The sequence below is a fragment of the Leiobunum rupestre genome, chromosome 9 (assembly GCF_980474605.1).
Source record: "Leiobunum rupestre chromosome 9, qqLeiRupe1.1.hap1, whole genome shotgun sequence".
Taxonomy (NCBI): Eukaryota; Metazoa; Arthropoda; class Arachnida; order Opiliones; family Sclerosomatidae; genus Leiobunum; species Leiobunum rupestre.
Genome location: NC_143392.1, coordinates 34887198 through 34903141, shown reverse-complemented (window position 1 = coordinate 34903141; position 15944 = coordinate 34887198). Strand labels below are relative to the sequence as shown.

The 15944-nt window shown below is 40.3% G+C and overlaps 1 pseudogene; it reads right to left on the bottom strand.

Moving 5' to 3' along the window:
- Positions 1 to 10865: 10865 nt before the first annotated feature.
- On the bottom strand, positions 10866 to 11711 carry LOC149927251 (very long chain fatty acid elongase 6 pseudogene; annotated as a pseudogene).
- Positions 11712 to 15944: the final 4233 nt, after the last annotated feature.

The window sequence follows — 15944 nt, the reverse complement described above, 5'->3', positions numbered from 1 at the left end:
TAGCCTAATTATAGTAATTAATAGTAAAATAAAAAATATACATTTTTTTAAAATTATTAATGTATCGTCTGTCCGTATATTGCTTAGGAAGTCAAGAGTCCTAAGTTCTAACGCCAGCCGACATCCAAAACTAAAACTTAATAATATAGCTTGGAGAAAAACCGTGCAAGCTCAGTACGTATTAAAAACCGTGATCCATCCCCAAGGTCAATCAAAGTATTTGTTGTTTGTACGTCTTGTAGGTACCGTTTATTATTTTTACCCCAAAAAGTTGCAAAAACCATCTTTGAACTTACAGCAGCTTAATCGAGTTATCGGGTACTTGACTATGCAATTTTTGGTACTCGATAATCGACGAGTATTTTCCAATTAATTATTTGAGGTCCAGTTCGAGTACTCGACTTCAAAAAATTCCGAGTAATAGATTATGTTCGAGTACTCGCACAGCCCTAGAATTCAAGCTATTAAAAACGGTTAAGAGTTAAAACACGCTATTCTAATGTAGCAGACGACGTGCACTGCTCGTGGTCCAGTCTATTTATTCTAGGCCAGGTGAGTCACTGGTCACCTGTCCACTTTAAAAAAAATCCTTATTTCCCACTCTGTCCATAATGCTATTAAACTTACTTAGAGAAACGTTTCAGTTGAACAGCTAATTCAAATCATTTTGGCCTACTATTATATAAAAATAGGCTGTGTCCGCAAAACTGTTGGTGACGGAAAACAAATTATCGAGGGTAGAAATCAGCTTAGACTAAAAATGTGGCGACGTTGTCCGCCCGTCGTCATAAAACGTCTGAGTGAAATACAAAAATAGGGCACAGATATACCTTCGTTTAGTCGTTATTTCAAAGATAAATTTTTAATATTGAATGGTTTTTTATTGGGCCTGAGGGGGCCCCTCTTGATCTCGGGGCCCTGGGCCAGGGCCCATCGGGCCCAATGGGAAAGACGGCACTGCCCAACACGCAATACACCCGAAATTTTCTCTCTTTCCGCCGCGAATTTCGGAGGGGGAGGGGGATCGTAAGGGGTAGTTTCAGAAGGCCTGTGACTTTCGGAAACGGGGAGGTGGGAGGGGAGAATTCTGGCATTGGAAAGAGGGTGGGGAGTACTACGGAAATTATCACATGGGTAAAGCGGAGAGGGGATACCACGGTATTTATCACATGGGAAAAAGGGGGAGGGGTACCCCGGTAATTATCACATGAAATTCTCGCACGGAGAAAAGGGGGAGAGGGTACTACGGTATTTATCACATGGGGAAAAGGTGGAGGAAGGGCCTAACTGGGGTGGTTCTACTATGGGGAAAAGGGTACCACGGTAATTATCACATGGGAAAAAGGGGGAGGTGAGTACCACGGTAATTATAACATGGTAAAAAATAATAATAATAAAAATAATAATCAGCTAGGCTAATACCCAAGGGGAGGAACGGTAATTATCACATGGGGAAAGGAGGAGGTGGGTACCACGGTAATTATCACATGGGAAAAAGGGGGAGGTGGGTAACACGGTAATTATCACATGGGAAAAAGGGGGAGGTGGTTACCACGGTAATTATCACAAGGGGAAAAGGGGTAGGGGGTACCCCGGTAATTATCACATATGGAAAAAAAGGGGAGGAACGGTAATTATCACATGGGGAAAATGGTGAGGGGGTACCCCGGTAATTATCACATGGGAAAAAAGGGGAGGAACGGTAATTATCACATGGAGAAAATGGGGAGGTGGGTACCACGGTAATTATCACATGGGAAAAAGGGGGAGGTGGGTACCACGGTAATTATCACATGGGGAAAAGGGGGAGGTGGGTACCACGGTATTTATAACATGGGAAAAAAGGGGAGGGGTACCACGGTAATTATCACATGGGAAAAAGGGGGAGGGGTACCCCGATAATTATCACAAGGGGAAAAAGGGGAGGAAGGGCCTTACTTGGGTGGTTTTACTATGGGTAAAAGAGCACCACGGTAATTATCACATGGGAAAAAGGGGGAGGTGGGTACCACGGTAATTATAACATGGAAAAAAGAGGAGGAACGGTAATTATAACATGGAAAAAAGGGAGGAACGGTAACTATCATATGGGGAAAATGGGGAGGGGGTACCCCGGTAATTATCACATGGGGAAAAAGAGGGAGGAAGGGCCTAACTGCGGTGGTTCGACTATGGGGTAAAGGGTGCCACGGAAATTCTCGCATGGGTAAAAGGGGGAGGGTGCCTTACTGCAGTGGATCGACTATGGGGAAAAGGGTGCCACGGAAATTATCCCATGGGAAAAAGGGGATGGGGGGGCGTACTGGAGTGGAGCGCCTCGAAATACACAACTAGCTGAGGGCCCGCCTGTAAGGCGGGCTTCTCGGCTAGTCGATACATATATATATCGGAGGGGGACTATTGCTATGGACGGAATGTTGTTAAGTGTTTGTTTGTTGTTTGTTTGGCGTCGTGGAAAGCGACTACACGGTAGATAGAGCGGCGAAAAATAATTTAAACTATTGGTGACACCGGGATACGAGCCCAGATTTCTTGCCGCGTAGTTACCAAAACCGACGCTTTTATCAAGCAAGCCACGCCGTCCTCTTTGATATCCTTGCTTGAACTTTTAGCATTGAACACTTTTATAGTTTGTATAGTTGGTCCCGAGATTTTCCGCCCCTCACGCGTGCCGTTAATTTCCGCCCCCTCCGACCAGCCCCCTTAAAGGGAGAGTGACCGGACAAAAAGTTGGTCTCATTCGATAGAACAATAAAAGTAAAAGATTGGAATCGTCTACGCTCGCGTCTATGTGGAAGAGTGAGACCAAAAAATCCAAAGCAGTCGAACTTAGGGCCTGTTGCAAAAGTCTGCTTTGCTAGAATCACACATGTTAAATTCAATGGGCTAGCATTTTGGCTAGGGCTTTTGCAACAGGCCCTTAAGCTGCAAAGTATGTGACCATGGGGACAGAATCTCCGTTTGGCCATATTCTTAGTACATAAATACATTCTTGCAATAATATGATTCATGCAGTTGTTAATAATCCATGATAAATATCTGCTCCAAGAAAATACCAATTTAATCACCGAGATAATATATAATTCGAGAATGACATATTATATTAATTTCTGTTCTGCAAAATTACATTTATGGGTATTTTTTTATGAATTTACGAATTTACATGACTTTTGGTGCCTAAACTACCCAAATGTTTGATTTCAATTTCATAAAATAAACACATTTGAATCCCAGTTTAAATCATATTTCCACTAATTTCAATAATTTAAAAGAATTATGTTCGACGTGTTTTACTTACCTATTTCACCTTTGATACTTTCCGTCTATCTAACGATAGGAAATCACATGGCCTCAACAGCTTTTGTATTGCTTTGCCCACCCGCGTATCCTAAAGTGGGTGGCGCCCAAGTTTTAATCCTTCAACTTAGGATGGTTAATTATATATCAAACGATAGGAAATCACATGGGCTCAACAGCTTTTATATTAATTTGCCCACCCGGGTCTCCTGATGGTGGGCGGCATCCACTCTTTAACTTAGGATGGCAATTTATATATCAAACGATAAGAAATCACGTAGCCTCAACACCTTTTGTATTAGTTTGCCTACCTGTGTCTACTAAGGGTGTATGGGTTTGCCCATTCGAATACACTGATGTGGAACTAATATTATGGCCTGGGCCGACTTATTGCTATTGTAATGTGCGATGTGTTGTCGCCGGATAATTCATTGAAGCAATCCGTATTTTACAACTCAGATGTAAATACATACACATTAGATGGATTCGACACGTTTCATAGTATGGGTGGTATAATGTGTGTAACACCATCTTTATCAGTTAAGATATTATGCGTCGTACCTAGAAAAAGTCTAAAAATAACGGCCGACGTTTTTCGATCGTTCGGAAAATCGAAATAAAACCATTTAAAAAGCCAGCGATTTCTGGTCTTTCCAACGTTCACATCAAAAACATTCAACACTAAATTCCACCAGTAAGTCTCGAATCCATTCAAAACCTAGGCTGGATCTAATTTGGATGGTTGGCAATATTTGGAAATTGCAGTCTCCTGGCCCTGAATGGAACGGGTATGTGCAAATATCAACGAGCAACTAGACGGCGTATGAAGTAAGCAAAGTACTAACATTGCCATTTGTAAACCTGAACCCTACAAATCTTTCCGAAAACTACACATCAGTTAAGTTCGCTCTAAAGAAATGTCGTAGTTACAATCAACAATCGTGCGTTGCAACGTTTGATCAGCCGCTTTATATTAAGGCTGTCGAAATGGTCTTGCGAGTGCCGCGAGAGCTATCGTCTGGCGTTGCACGGCTTGGAGGATTTCATACTCTTATGTCATTCATGGGAGCGGTTGGGTACATAATGGCCGGAAGTGGAATATCGGAATTAGTTTTTGAAATGAAGCTCCGTAGAAATGACAGGGTAAAACTATTAGCTGCGATGGAAAATTCCATTCGATTTGACGGAGAAAAGATCATTTTAAATCATCAACAATTCTTCGGTAGAATTGCAAGTGCCTTACAACGCGGAGCAAATTTAGAGCTATCACCAATCGCCCTAGCGCTCTTTGCCGAAGTTTCGTTTAGGAAAACCAACAAAGAAACTCTGGCCAATTTACTTGAAGAAATTAGTACGTCAAGCAAAACGAACTTGAATTTTAATATTTTGTCGTCGATGGTGCCATGGTGCGTTCTTGATCAGGGTCTTTCCGTAGGCCTTAGGCAAAAATCTCTCATTTACCGACTTTTCGGATCTCCGTAGGCCCTATTATATGGAATCGTAGGCCCTAATGTCTCGTAAAATTTCCGTAGGCCCTAGGCACTTTGCCTAGTCTGCCTTATGGATAAGGCGGTCCTGTTCTTGATTCATCAAGTAGTGTGGCCTCGTCCATGCACTTACGGTGAAATTCTTTTCCTTTACGTAGAATTCGTTAGAAAACATTGTAGATCTAATACAACCGTAGTTTTTGATGGTTATAAAGAAACGCTAACGACAAAAGGTGAAGAGCAGCATAGGAGATATTCGAAAATTATGGCACCTGACATTAAAATAGAGCAGAATATTCAAGTATCGACTTCTCAAAAAACAGTTCTAAAAAATTCCAGAAACAAGCAGTCTTTTATTGAGCATTTATTAGTCAAGTTCCTCGAGCAAGGATTCTCAGTAAAGCAAGCGAAAGAAGATGCCGATACTCTTATTCTTAACACTACACTTGAAATGGCGCTTAATGTAATTGATCTAAATATTTAAAAGTAATATATATTTCGTAAAACCAAGACACGAAAATAAAACCGATTAAATTATTAATATAAAACACCTTCAATAGACATTAGGTGATATGACTCAGATTTTATTGTTCCTTCACGCTGTGACACAACGTCAGCACTTTTTCAACTAGGAAAGAAAAATGCTTTTAATATTTTAAAAAAGAATAAGGAACTTCGAGAAGCCGTAAAAATTTTCAATTTGCCTAACTCAAGTGACGAAGAAATATCTAGAGCCGGAGAAAATGTCTTATTACGACTTTACGAATCAACTGAAACTGATTCTTCAGACAGACAATGGTTCCACGCTTTTACAAAAGCAACCGCTGGTTCTTCTATAAGTTACAATTTTGAGTTAGCATCACTACCGCCAACAAACGCAGCTGCAAAACAACACTCATATCGTGTGTTTCACCAAGTTCAAACTTGACTTTGTAACAGCCTTAAGTCAAAAGATTGGGGCTGAAAACCAGAGATGGTTAAAATCCGAATTTTCCGAGCTCGCGCTCTTTAATATTGAGCTAGATGGCGGCCAAGAGTGGAGCTCGCGCTCAAAAATAACTCTAGCACTCTTTGGAGCTCAGAACGCGCCCACCTCTGCTGAAAACAGGTGGGTAGTGAACTTCGTCTAATTATAACCACTATGGAACCATGCTCCAGTGGCATAGACAAGGGGGGGTTTCCGGGTCCAGACCCCCCCTTGGGCCTACCTTTGACTGTACTAAATTTCCACCCCTTCTCGACCCCTTCTTAACATTCACATACTTCGACCCCCCCTGGACGAAATTCTGGCTACGCCACTGGAACCAGCGCCGAGCGAGATTCTACAGATGATCTCTTGTTAATGCAAAGACGTCTGCGATTTGAAATGTGAATGCTGAAAGATTGATCTAGTATCGCGAGCATTTTTACAAACCTTGGTCTAGTATGTTCCTCAATTTGTAAACGATGCCAGGGAATATCTTGTACAAATGAACTTAGGGATTTCGATGCGGAATTCGAAGACGATAATATCGATGAATAAACTTTTAAGTTTATATATAATAGCAGATATTTTTTTTATAATTTTTTAATCAAGTAGTTTCATTGAAAAAAATATTTTGCGCTTAAAGGAGAACTGTCACCACCCTAAATTTGTTAAAAACCATTTAAATGGATAGAGGACGTCCGAAAATGGTTATACCAAAAATTTTATGTTAATATTTCCAGTATTTGATTTATTATAAGCAACCAAATTTCGTGTTTTACAGCCCCCCCCCCCCGACTCGAGAATCTCAGAACCGCTTGGTTGAACCTATACCTGCAGCGCCATCTCGTAAACGAAATATTTTTTCAACGGGTTTTATCGTTTTTCGGTCGGAGCTGCTGTCTGCTACGACATTCTCCTTGGCTTTTTAATCTAGTTCTATTGGTAGCATGGAACCAATCAACATGGGGACCTTTCGCTCTGCCGAAAAAAGAAAAATAACCGTTCCCCGCGACGCCTCTCGGAAAAATAGGCTAAACGGAAATTGTAGAATTTGTTGGGACAAACCAATCCACGTGCGAATTCGCGGCGTCGTGCGGTGTGTTTTAAGAGAAATGTGATAAGGCTTAGGAAACTAGACCATTAATATTAAGGATATTGTATCAATAACTTACCAATTTGTTAAAGTTATTTGTCAGAAAAATTTACCAAAGTAATTTAACTAAATAATGATTAGAAGTTATCTCATGAAAATCAGTTAATTCTATTAAAATCCTTTAAATTATGAGCTTGAATCGATGAGTGATATTCAAATAAAACGACCGTTTAAACATAGCCTACGATAGTAGATAGGTCGCATCATATTGTCAAAACCCGTAGCGCAATAGAAATACGAATGGTGGCGCTGTAATCTATTTCCGTTTGTACCAAAACTGGGGGAGAAACTGGGGGAAGACAACCTGAAAATTCGAAACACCGGATGATGCGGCGTTTTGTACGGGTTTTTACTGAAGCGAAGCGTCCCTAAGTTAATTGGTTCCATGTTGGTAGATAGTAGTTAATCGTGTTTTTAATATGCCTTACACGCCGCCCTTTCTCAAATTTTTGCCGCTTCATTCTTTTGGCGCTGCACGTAGGTTCAACCGAGATTTCTGAAAATTTTGGAGCCGTTTGATGTAGGTTGCGGAAAAAGTAGCGTAACTTTTTAAATATTTTTCCAATAACTATAAAATTTCAGGGACATAATTAACCTCGTAAATTTTGGTTTTGGTGACAGTTCTCATTTAATATATTTTTTTTACGATTCTCAACGAAAATGGAGAAGTAATCGTGGTTTTCGAATTGTACGAAAAGCGTTCGTTTTGTTCAAAAATATATTTATTGTTTCAAAACAGGCCTTAAAAAGTAATACATTTATTTCGATTTTACGATAAATGTTCTTATTTTCCGGTTCAGATAAGCTTATATTTTGTTTGCCAACGGTAATAGTTAGTGTAGGGAGCTGTTGGCTCGATCTCGTGGCATGCAGGGCTTGCCACCACCCTCCTACGCATTGTAACCCGGCCACCTGAATTAAGGGCTTCAAAAGTCGCATGATGACTTAGGCCTAAGGTGGTGCCTTTTGTATTAGCCTAGCTGATTATTATAGTCTTAAAATTAATGTAAGGATTGAGGATTGATATTTCGTGTATTTAAAATATTTTTGTGTTAATCTGATAAGTAGAAAAAGTTGCACGCAAATTTCAGTTTTGTCCATCACTTCGAGGAATCGTTTACGAGATTCCGAATCAAGGAATCTAGAATCAAGAGATTCCGTGATTTGTATGCTGGGTCGGACTGGCTAGTAGCTGGCCCCACCCGCTACGCAATCGTGTTGGCCCCATTTCCCATTAATGCCAAATGTTTCCTCTTTAGCCCACAATTTGAGTTGGCCCCGATCTGACCGGCGGTTCGTATGTGATTCAACTAGGATACCAAGATTTCGAAGATTCGTATATTTTGTTAGATTCTCGAGATTCTCAAGATTTCGAAGATTCGTATATTTTTAGCGATTCTCGAGATTCTCAAGATTTCGAAGATTCGTATATTTTGTTAGATTCTCGAGATTCTCAAGATTTCGAAGATTCGTATATTTTTATAGATTCTCGAGATTCTCAAGATTTCGAAGATTCGTATATTTTGTTAGATTCTCGAGATTCTCAAGATTTCGAAGATTCGTATATTTTTATAGATTCTCGAGATTCTCAAGATTTCGAAGATTCGTATATTTTGGTAGATTCTCGAGATTCTCAAGATTTCGAAGATTCGTATATTTTGTTAGATTCTCGAGATTCTCAAGATTTCGAAAATTCGTATATTTTTATAGATTCTCGAGATTCTCAAGATTTCGAAGATTCGTATATTTTGGTAGATTCTCGAGATTCTCAAGATTTCGAAGATTCGTATATTTTGGTAGATTCTCGAGATTCTCAAGATTTCGAAGATTCGTATATTTTGTTAGATTCTCGAGACTCTCAAGATTTCGAAGATTCGTATATTTTGTTAGATTCTCGAGATTCTCAAGGTTTCGAAGATTCGTATATTTTGTTAGATTATCGAGATTCTCAAGATTTCGAAAACTCGTATATTTTGTTAGATTCTCGAGATTCTCAAGATAGACAAATGATATCCTACTCTCGCTGTCGCTATATTAATTTTGGGCCCAGTTTCGTTTTTACACCATGTCATTTTTTCGCACAGATATCGCGGTATTGCCCATAGCTCCCCAACAGATAGAGTAAAGAGTAGTTCACACTATACCATTAATGGGCCACTTAATTGTGTCCAACTAATTGTAAGTAAGAAAATTGTATAGTATGAACAGAAAAAGTGGGAACTGTTGATACAATTTTTCTGTTCACACTATACAATTTTTTGCTTACAATTAGTCGGATACAATTATGTGGCCCAAATAATTGTATAGTGTGAACTGGGCTTTAGAAGTTTGAATGATACCAATTGTAAGCGTAGCGTTTTTACGAGTCTTGCTGGAAGGAGTTAATTTGTACCGCCTTCCCCATCTCTGGTCCCACCTGGCGGCCCCCTCCCGATTTAATTTCAAATAATGGTTTAAATTCATTAATTTTTATGAATTGTCGCTTTTTAAGTTCTATTGAACTATATATATATATGCTTTCTCGGTTGACTAAAAATAATGATAATAAGTAGGGATGCACCGATATATCGGCCTATTTTTCTAATATCGGTATCGGCCAATATCGGTATTAGAAAAATATTTTACGAAAAACATTTAAAAATAAGAATATTCTGGATTAACTAATTATAATATTTTATTTAATTGGCCACGCCACGTACGCCAGACTTCAAAAGCTAAATCGTACCTTTTTTTTACGAGTGTGAACAAATAAAAAACCACGATATTCGGATATGCTGTTGCAAACTTTTTTTCATGAAAAATTATAATAAAATGGTATGACTGAACCGTCTTTTACAATGATTTTATCACATACACCGCTGTTATGATAGATAACTTTGTTAATATCGGCCAATATATCGTCCGATATTACCTTCGATATATCGGCCACGAATAGCCGATATATCCATATCTGTGCATCCCTAATAATAACAATAAAAATAATCAGCTAGGCACCACCTTAGGCCTAAGTTATTAAGCGACTTTTGAATCTATTAATTGAGGTAGCCGGGTTACAATGCGTAGGAGGGTGGTTGCAAGCCCTTCGTACCAAGCGAGCCAACAGCTCCCTATACTAACTATTACCGTTAACCTCAACTAGTTTTTATGGAAAGGGGAAACCGAAGAGCTGAAATTTAATTTGATTTTAAAATAGTATAAAAAATCTGACAAGGGAAGGTTTTGGACTGTAAGTCGAGGATCCGAAAAAAGTTATGGCAACCTTTAGAACATGCCCCAGGAAGGTATCAGCCGGGCGGATTTTTAAGCAGAGTCAAAAGGTCAAGTTTTATGACCTTTCGAAATTTTGACTTTGGTCGAGCTGGAAATTCCTTATGGGATTTTATATGCTAATTACATGGGCATTCCCATCACAAACTAACCATTTTGGATCATATTGACCACTCCCATAGCAAACTGATCAACTTTGACCATATTGACCACTCCGGATTCAAACTGGCCAGTTTTGGTCATTTTACCCAATTTAAACTTTGAATGACCACTTTTACGCATGTTTGACATGGGCGTTACAAAATTCCAAATTTCTAAATTTTGCCCATGAAATAAGCATATAAAATCCCATAAGGAATTTCCAGCTCGACCAAGTTCAAAATTTCGAAAGGTCATAAAACTTGACCTTTTGACTCTGCTTAAAAATCCGCCCGGCTGATACCTTCCTGCGGCATGGTCTAAAGATGGCCATAACGTTTTCTCGGATCCCCGACTTACAGTTCAAGACCTTCCCTCGTGAGTATATTTAACTAAACACAATTTTCCTTCTTGAAAATATTTTTATTTCCTGTTAAATGCAGGGTTGATACAAAAGGTTTTTTGAAACCCGAATACATTCAAAGTATTTTTGAAACAATAACTACTTGGTTTAAGCCAGTTTGGTATAAAAGTTGAATGTAGTACCTACTCGTGATTAGTCTTCCTTCGCTCGCTTTAGTTTACTGCCGCTGAATAGATAGGCTTCTTTGAACAGCCTCAGGAATAGGTAGAAGTGAATCCCGTACTGAACTACCGCTCCAATCGCAGCGTGTTGCGATATGGCGCAGGGTACCCCTTTCCGGTACATGGCGAATGCGTAGACGCTGACAACGGAACCCAGGACCATCTGGGTCAGTTGTGCCGTCGTGATGGTCATTGCCACCGCGCGGGGCATTTTGAACTTCAAAGTGCGGAATCCGAAGTACGCGTACATGAAGGAGTGGACAAGTAGGTTCATGAAAGCGAACCAACGGCCGATGGCAGCCTGCTCCCGACAAACGAACCAAGTGAAACACAGCGTCGACAGATGGTGGTAATAATGTATGAAGAGGAGGCGACGCTTGCGCAGAACGATGAAGGCCGTATCCAGCAGTTCCGGAACTTTGGACAGGATGAAGAGAAAGTACCAGAAGGCGCTGATCTTATTGGACACGAACGTCGAGTTGTCGCACACCGAATAGTGGAAACCTTTCTCTCGCAGCAAGTAGGAGAATTCCGGGAAAATTCGAACCGTGCAGGCGGTGCTGAAGACGGATAAGGCGAAATTCCAAGCCACGAGTAACCGGTCCAGAGCCAAGGGTTCGCGAGTGGACATGACCTTTCGACCACCGAAGACCACCGTCAAGTAGATAATACCGAAGGCGAAGGACAAGGTCCAATTTCGGTCCATCCAACCGCGACTGGATTCCAGATCGAAATCTTCTTCGAAGCGGAAGATGTACGAGTAATTGGGCGACGATTCGAACCGGACATCGTCGGCGCGACGTAGCAGAGACTTCATACTCGACCGAAGAGTACTTTTTATTCACAACCGAAATAGTCGAACGAATACGAAATAATAGGACCACCGCTTCGTATCACAGTCGCGTATTCAAATACGGCTTTCATCATATTTTCCTCTTTGCGTCCTTAAGGGCGCCATTGAACGGTCGTCTCGGAAAATATTTTTCCAAGAAAGTGAAAAAAGATGCATTTTGAAACAAAAAGTATCCCTAAATTTATTAAGTGTGACGCGAAAAAATTTTATTTCGAAAAGCAGCCTCGATGGTCATTCGAGCGTCAAATTACAATAACAAAATGTGATACGTGAGCTTAGAAACTTGAGAGTGGAGTTAAAGCCAACGATACGTTTAATAAAGTGGGAGGTGCTTAATAAGATAGTTTTCCACATAATGTATTGTACAACTTCGTCTCAATTAACAACGGAAATTCGGTGATCCGATGACTTTTGTTCCAGTAACTTTAGTCAAAAATTTGCCCGAACTTGGGGGAAAATTTTGAGTTTTGCAAGCATTTTTATTTTGTAATAACAAAAGTGACATCATTACGAAAAGTGCGCGACTGCGCGAGTTCCTATACTTTCCAATGCTAAAGATTTAGTGAATCAATGTGCCTGCTAGCCTTTTCCAGTGCTTCCTTAGTTCTCGGAGCCCTCACCAGGTGGCATTATTTCTACTATTTAACTTCTTTCCCCCCTCCATGTATACCTTCCCCTCTCCACTCCCCTTTTAACTTCACCCCTAACATTCATAAAAAAAGGTTCGATTGACACACTTTGTCATTTTCGGTAATAATACGTAATTTGCCAAAATACCGTATCATTTGGTTGACCGTGCATTTTTTTAGAATACATAATTTAGAGCGATAAATCTGATTAAAAAAATAAAGGTTGAACAATTCCCTAAAACAAAAGTCCCATGTAAATGTATAATCTCGGTAAGGTGGTACTTTGAACGATAGGTCTCCTAGGCGAAAAGTTCGAAAAATTATAATTTGTTTGTTAGTCTTTACTAAATGAAGATCTCGAGTTCTCGACCTTGAAAATGGCCATCTTAACCTTCAGTAATGTTTATCTTGAAACGTGTTTTCCCCAAGCTTCGTCGAGCCCATCCCGATTTACTTTAACATTTCCCCGGCAATATTTTACTGGGCTGAATCTGTATGCCACCCCATCAATCGGTTTTCAAGCCCCTAGCCCGGCCACCTGAATTAAAAGCTTTAAAAGTCGCTCGATGACTTAGGCCTAGGGTGGTCCCTTGGGTATTAGCCTAGCTGATTAGCGTTTGGAAAAACAATTTTTTTAAACCAAAACGCCCCAGATTTCAAATATTTTATGTTTTATTTATAAAAAATATAAATACATATTTATAATAATAATTATTATTTATAAACAAAACTGCAGAATTATCAATTTATTAATCAAAATAATACAAATATGAATTAGAATAGGCAATTATAAATTTGTTATTTGGGTATTTAGGGTTTTTTTTATATTTTTTTACAGGTTGAAAAACCACTGCCCTATCAAATGTTTACCCAAGCCCATCAATCTTTTACCACGCCTGAGCTGAATATTTTTCCTACCAAGTCCTTCCCCCGACTTTAAAATTTTCTTCCATTAATCTAGAACTCGTGGGAAAAAAATTAAAATTGTAAATAAAATTTTGAAAATCATCCCGGACGTCACAAAGGTTTTTCCCACTCTTTTACGCGGGAATTCCGGCTCACCCAAATCCACCCACAACTTTCTCCATCCTCCGAGCCCTAGTAACTACTATTCAAATTCCTTCCTCTCAAAACGATCCCCTGCTATCCAGCACAGGTATGGCAGACCCATAAATATATGCGCGTTACGCCTATTAAATGTTTAATAGGCGCTTAAATAACACATCCTTCAAGGAAATCGCCAATAAGTAATATTTCAGAGAGCCAGGACCGGCAAGGACTGTTTATATAGTGTTGTTGAAATAATGGAAACTTTTCACCCGTAAACCGAACGTCGTATTTTTGCTAAGCCTTAAAAATGTCTAAAAAAGCTAACATAGTTTGCATCCCTACGTCACCAATGACGCAGTTGCAAGTATAGATATATGCACCAAGAATAAATATGTTATTTGAGCAAGAATGAACCGTACAAGGCCGCCATTTTGCTGGTGTAGATATAGAGTATATTTATCAGTAAAACGCGAGGGTTAACAGTTTCAATCGTCTGTTTGCGGATTTTAATTATTTTAAAATGATTAAGAATTTAGATTCACGTTAAAATTGGTTAACTGCCTTGTTAAAAATTGTTCGAGTAGTTCAATTAGTAAGGGAGATCGAAAATTGTTATTTTATTCGAGCACCACCAAGGCCTAATTTGATAAACTTTGCCAACTTCTTTTCGTAGATATTTGAGTCGTCATTTGCTATTTTGTTTAAATAACCCGGGTTTAAAATCTTCTCTGGTTTGGTTTAGGGCCCATAGCAATATTAATTTAAAAAAAATTGAAGCATAAATTTAATTTTCGTACGTTTTGTCGCTTTGTTGCGATGACCAACAAAATGGCTACCTATTTAGTAGCTACGCGCGAAATGGTTTGACTTTTTGATATCCCCTCTCGGTTTCCATGGAGACCCGAACCTTAAGACTTAAAAAGTCCAATATCCGACACAAAATGGAGAATCCTCTTGGCCGGCATATTATAGAAATCAGAAATTTCCAGTTGATGCATACCAAGATGCTCGAATCTTTGGGCTGCGTAGTAATCGCACCTACAAAGCACATGAGAGACGGTTTCCTCCTCAGCCTGACATGCCCTACAGATTGGATCATCACTGATTCCAATCAGGTGAAGATGTCTGTTAAGGAGACAATGACCTGTTAGTAGGCCAACGACCAACCTGATATTAGATTTGGAGAGCGAGAGCAGCTCTTTGGCTCTCTGCCTAGAGGGGCCCGAGATAAACTCTTTAGCCTGCCTTTGGCCATTCATCTCAAGCCAAAGCTTGAGTTGACGGTCAGTCATGGAGTTAGAGATAAGGCCGCGAACTATGCTAGAGGGGATAGGAATGGCAGGTTCAGGACCAAAGAACCCAGCCTCTGCCCCCTTCTTGGCTAAGACATCGGCCCTCTCATTACCATAGTACCCCCGATGGCCAGGAACCCAATAGAGCTGAACTTTATTGTTGGTGCCTAGCTCCGAGAGGAGGTTTAAACAGCTATAAACCAGTTTTGAAGAGACCTGAAACTGGTTGAGAGCCTTAAGGGCTGCTTGACTATCCGAATAAATTTGGATAACCTTGCCATGAAGCTTCTTTTAAGACAAAAGTCAACACAGAAGCAGATAGCGGCAATTTCCGCCTGAAAAACACTACCATAGACACCAAGGCTTTCAAAGAAGCCGAGATTGCTAGTAAGACAATACATCCCCGAACCAGATCCAGAGTGGGTCTTAGACCCATCGGTAAACCAGACGATTTCTCCTCTGGCCCCAAGGGTACTAAGATTGGCCCACTCTGTACGGCTTGGAAAATTAAGTATTGAAGGACTTACTAAAATGTAGCTTCGTAGTCATCATATCAGAACCCATGAGATAGACAGGTAACTGACATGAAATTTCCCGAAAGATCTTGGTGTGGCTATTATCCCAAGTATTCGCCTTCCACCAACCATTCTGGTTGAGCCTGTAGGCTCCCATAGCAGCAGCTTCCTCTATGAAAAGATGAAGAGGAAGAATGTTCAGGAGAATTTCTAGAGAAGCACTTTGGGCTGTTCTCATAGCTTCTGTGATGCTGACACAAGCCAGCCGCTGTAGGGTGCGCAGATCGCTCTGCACATGTAGTGTTGGGGAACTTTCCCGTAAAGATGATGTCGATATCGTCGGCATAGCCGAAGCAGCGGCACCCATCCCGGTCTAGCCTCACCAAATGTTCATCCACAACCAGGCACAACAGCAGAGGTGATAGAACACCACCTTGCGGGCAACCACGGCTGGTGGTGACCATAAAAGATTCACCGAGCAGGGAGGATACCACCACACGATTCGTCAGCATAGCTTTGAGCCAAAGACACAGTGTCATTAATGCCAAAACGCTTTGCAGCCTTCATGATGACTGCGCTGGACACCTTATCAAAAGCACCCTCAATATCAAGGAACACTGCTAACGCTATTTCCTTAAAGTTAATAGCCCTTTCAATGCAATTGGTTATGCCATGAAGGGCAGTCTCAGTAGATTTGCCTTTTTGGTACGC